The sequence below is a fragment of the Styela clava genome, chromosome 13, assembly GCF_964204865.1.
Source record: "Styela clava chromosome 13, kaStyClav1.hap1.2, whole genome shotgun sequence".
Taxonomy (NCBI): domain Eukaryota; kingdom Metazoa; phylum Chordata; class Ascidiacea; order Stolidobranchia; family Styelidae; genus Styela; species Styela clava.
In genome coordinates, this window is record NC_135262.1 from 16654150 (window position 1) to 16659149 (window position 5000).

Below are 5000 nucleotides of genomic sequence, written 5' to 3' on the forward strand. Positions count from 1 at the left end.
GGGCCGGGTGAGTTTCCCCGTGTTGAGTCAAATTAAGCCGCAGGCTCCACTCCTGGTGGTGCCCTTCCGTCAATTCCTTTAAGTTTCAGCTTTGCAACCATACTTCCCCCGGAACCCAAAGACTTTGGTTTCCCGGAAGCTGCCGGAAAGGTCGTCATGGTAACGCCTCCCGATCGCTAGTTGGCATCGTTTATAGTCAGAACTAGGACGGTATCTGATCGTCTTCGAACCTCTGACTTTCGCTCTTGATTAAAGAAAACATTCTTGGCGAATGCTTTCGCAGTAGTTCGTCTTCCGCCGATCCAAGAATTTCACCTCTAACGGCAGAGTACGGACGCCCCCGTCTGTCCCTCTTAATCATTACCTCGTGCTCCGAAAACCAACAAAATAGAACCGAGGTCCTATTCCATTATTCCATGCAACACTATGCAGGCAAACAGCCTGCTTTGAACACTCTAATTTTTTCAAAGTAAACTTATCGGCCACCGCCGACACTCAGTCAAGAGCACCGACGGAGAACCGAAGGTGAGGCGAACGCAACCAGTGACACGCTTTGCGACGGACCGGCGGCGCTCGCCCAAAATCCAACTACGAGCTTTTCAACCGCAACAACTTTAGCATACACTGTTGGAGCTGGAATTACCGCGGCTGCTGGCACCAGACTTGCCCTCCAATGGATACTCGTTAAGAGTTTTAGGATGTACTCATTCCAATTACAGGGCCTCGTTAGAGTCCTGTATTGTTATTTTTCGTCACTACCTCCCCGTGTCGGGAATGGGTAATTTGCGCGCCTGCTGCCTTCCTTGGATGTGGTAGCCGTTTCTCAGGCTCCCTCTCCGGAATCGAACCCTGATTCCCCGTTACCCGTTATCACAAAGGTAGGCACGTAGCGTACCTTCGACAGTTGATAGGGCAGACACTTGAATGATACGTCGTCGGTGCAGAGACCGTACGATCCGCGTGGTTATCCAGAGTCATCAAACGTCACAGGACGAACCCGGTCGGTTTTGATCTGATAAAAGCGCGCCTCCCGAAGTCGGCGCTTAATGCATGTATTAGCTCTAGAATTACCACAGTTATCCACTTCGCTTACGAGACCAAATAAACCAAGACTGATTTAATGAGCCATTCGCAGTTTCGCTTTACGAGAACTCGTACTTGCACCTGCATGGCTTAATCTTTGAGACAAGCATATCACTACTGGCAGGATCAACCAGATAGCTGCGACAGCTGCGCTCGGCCCTTGCTGGGCCGCCCGGCGCGTGCTCGTCGCATTCGTTTAAGACCGAGGCGATCGCCTGCGGCCGTACTCAGCTTCGACAGTCGCTGGCCGCGACGTCCACGCTCTCGCCGGCAGTGCCAGGCGGAGCGATTTGCGTTTTTTCTTTGCTCGCCCTCTCTCGGGCTCGATCCATTCAGTTTCGCACAAACAAGAGCTCTGCCGGCCGCCTGCAGCGGTGCCTAAAACCCGGGCATAACAATGCGACCGTTCTGCTAGGCCGACAAGCGCTCAAGCCAGACGCTCGATCGAACGCCCCCTACATATTAGTCGAGACAACGGCTCGCTCATTAGCATCGCGTTTGTACTTTAACTTTTTTTGGCTCGGCTTCTTTCGACGCCGATGCCGGCGACGCAGCACTCTCTCGCTCGCCAGCCACCGAGAAAAGGGTGCGCTCCGACCGGCCCCGCACCGCTCTTTCTTGGCTCATTCGAGTTTACTGTCTTTCGCTCTAACATGCCTTACCTAGGGTTAGGTTAGTATGCTTGCACGTTTGTACTTTAACTTTTTTCGGCTCGGCTTCTTTCGACGCCGATGCCGGCGACGCAGCACTCTCTCGCCCGCCAGCCACCGAGAAAAGGGTGCGCTCCGACCGGCCCCGCACCGCTCTTTCTTGGCTCATTCGAAATTACTGTCTTTCGCTCTGACATGCCTTACCTAGGGTTAGGTTAGTATGCTTGCACGTTTGTACTTTAACTTTTTTCGGCTCGGCTTCTTTCGACGCCGATGCCGGCGACGCAGCACTCTCTCGCCCGCCAGCCACCGAGAAAAGGGTGCGCTCCGACCGGCCCCGCACCGCTCTTTCTTGGCTCATTCGAAATTACTGTCTTTCGCTCTGACATTCCTTACCTAGGGTTAGGCTAGTATGCTTGCACGTTTGTACTTTAACTTTTTTCGGCTCGGCTTCTTTCGACGCCGATGCCGGCGACGCAGCACTCTCTCCCCCGCCAGCCACCGAGAAAAGGGTGCGCTCCGACCGGCCCCGCACCGCTCTTTCTTGGCTCATTCGAAATTACTGTCTTTCGCTCTGACATGCCTTACCTAGGGTTAGGTTAGTATGCTTGCACGTTTGTACTTTAACTTTTTTCGGCTCGGCTTCTTTCGACGCCGATGCCGGCGACGCAGCACTCTCTCGCCCGCCAGCCACCGAGAAAAGGGTGCGCTCCGACCGGCCCCGCACCGCTCTTTCTTGGCTCATTCGAAATTACTGTCTTTCGCTCTGACATGCCTTACCTAGGGTTAGGTTAGTATGCTTGCACGTTTGTACTTTAACTTTTTTCGGCTCGGCTTCTTTCGACGCCGATGCCGGCGACGCAGCACTCTCTCGCCCGCCAGCCACCGAGAAAAGGGTGCGCTCCGACCGGCCCCGCACCGCTCTTTCTTGGCTCATTCGAAATTACTGTCTTTCGCTCTGACATGCCTTACCTAGGGTTAGGCTAGTATGCTTGCACGTTTGTACTTTAACTTTTTTCGGCTCGGCTTCTTTCGACGCCGATGCCGGCGACGCAGCACTCTCTCGCCCGCCAGCCACCGAGAAAAGGGTGCGCTCCGACCGGCCCCGCACCGCTCTTTCTTGGCTCATTCGAAATTACTGTCTTTCGCTCTGACATGCCTTACCTAGGGTTAGGTTATTATGCTTGCACGTTTGTACTTTAACTTTTTTCGGCTCGGCTTCTTTCGACGCCGATGCCGGCGACGCAGCACTCTCTCGCCCGCCAGCCACCGAGAAAAGGGTGCGCTCCGACCGGCCCCGCACCGCTCTTTCTTGGCTCATTCGAAATTACTGTCTTTCGCTCTGACATGCCTTACCTAGGGTTAGGCTAGTATGCTTGCACGTTTGTACTTTAACTTTTTCCGGCTCGGCTTCTTTCGACGCCGATGCCGGCGACGCAGCACTCTCTCGCCCGCCAGCCACCGAGAAAAGGGTGCGCTCCGACCGGCCCCGCACCGCTCTTTCTTGGCTCATTCGAAATTACTGTCTTTCGCTCTGACATGCCTTACCTAGGGTTAGGTTAGTATGCTTGCACGTTTGTACTTTAACTTTTTTCGGCTCGGCTTCTTTCGACGCCGATGCCGGCGACGCAGCACTCTCTCGCCCGCCAGCCACCGAGAAAAGGGTGCGCTCCGACCGGCCCCGCACCGCTCTTTCTTGGCTCATTCGAGTTTACTGTCTTTCGCTCTAACATGCCTTACCTAGGGTTAGGTTAGTATGCTTGCACGTTTGTACTTTAACTTTTTTCGGCTCGGCTTCTTTCGACGCCGATGCCGGCGACGCAGCACTCTCTCGCCCGCCAGCCACCGAGAAAAGGGTGCGCTCCGACCGGCCCCGCACCGCTCTTTCTTGGCTCATTCGAAATTACTGTCTTTCGCTCTGACATGCCTTACCTAGGGTCAGGTTAGTATGCTTGCACGTTTGTACTTTAACTTTTTTCGGCTCGGCTTCTTTCGACGCCGATGCCGGCGACGCAGCACTCTCTCGCCCGCCAGCCACCGAGAAAAGGGTGCGCTCCGACCGGCCCCGCACCGCTCTTTCTTGGCTCATTCGAAATTACTGTCTTTCGCTCTGACATGCCTTACCTAGGGTTAGGCTAGTATGCTTGCACGTTTGTACTTTAACTTTTTTCGGCTCGGCTTCTTTCGACGCCGATGCCGGCGACGCAGCACTCTCTCGCCCGCCAGCCACCGAGAAAAGGGTGCGCTCCGACCGGCCCCGCACCGCTCTTTCTTGGCTCATTCGAAATTACTGTCTTTCGCTCTGACATGCCTTACCTAGGGTTAGGTTAGTATGCTTGCACGTTTGTACTTTAACTTTTTTCGGCTCGGCTTCTTTCGACGCCGATGCCGGCGACGCAGCACTCTCTCGCCCGCCAGCCACCGAGAAAAGGGTGCGCTCCGACCGGCCCCGCACCGCTCTTTCTTGGCTCATTCGAAATTACTGTCTTTCGCTCTGACATGCCTTACCTAGGGTTAGGTTAGTATGCTTGCACGTTTGTACTTTAACTTTTTTCGGCTCGGCTTCTTTCGACGCCGATGCCGGCGACGCAGCACTCTCTCGCCCGCCAGCCACCGAGAAAAGGGTGCGCTCCGACCGGCCCCGCACCGCTCTTTCTTGGCTCATTCGAAATTACTGTCTTTCGCTCTGACATGCCTTACCTAGGGTTAGGTTAGTATGCTTGCACGTTTGTACTTTAACTTTTTTCGGCTCGGCTTCTTTCGACGCCGATGCCGGCGACGCAGCACTCTCTCGCCCGCCAGCCACCGAGAAAAGGGTGCGCTCCGACCGGCCCCGCACCGCTCTTTCTTGGCTCATTCGAAATTACTGTCTTTCGCTCTGACATGCCTTACCTAGGGTTAGGCTAGTATGCTTGCACGTTTGTACTTTAACTTTTTCCGGCTCGGCTTCTTTCGACGCCGATGCCGGCGACGCAGCACTCTCTCGCCCGCCAGCCACCGAGAAAAGGGTGCGCTCCGACCGGCCCCGCACCGCTCTTTCTTGGCTCATTCGAAATTACTGTCTTTCGCTCTGACATGCCTTACCTAGGGTTAGGTTAGTATGCTTGCACGTTTGTACTTTAACTTTTTTCGGCTCGGCTTCTTTCGACGCCGATGCCGGCGACGCAGCACTCTCTCGCCCGCCAGCCACCGAGAAAAGGGTGCGCTCCGACCGGCCCCGCACCGCTCTTTCTTGGCTCATTCGAAATTACTGTCTTTCGCTCTGAC

The 5000-nt window shown here is 55.0% G+C and overlaps 1 non-coding gene across 1 annotated transcript in view; it reads right to left on the reverse strand.

Moving 5' to 3' along the window:
• Positions 1–1220, reverse strand: part of LOC144431548 (small subunit ribosomal RNA) — a 1810-nt gene extending 590 nt beyond the window's left edge. Inside the window, exon 1 of the ribosomal RNA XR_013480112.1 lies at positions 1–1220. This exon is cut by the window's left edge and continues 590 nt beyond it. This is a non-coding gene — a ribosomal RNA (small subunit ribosomal RNA).
• Between the last annotated feature and the right edge of the window lie 3780 nt (positions 1221–5000).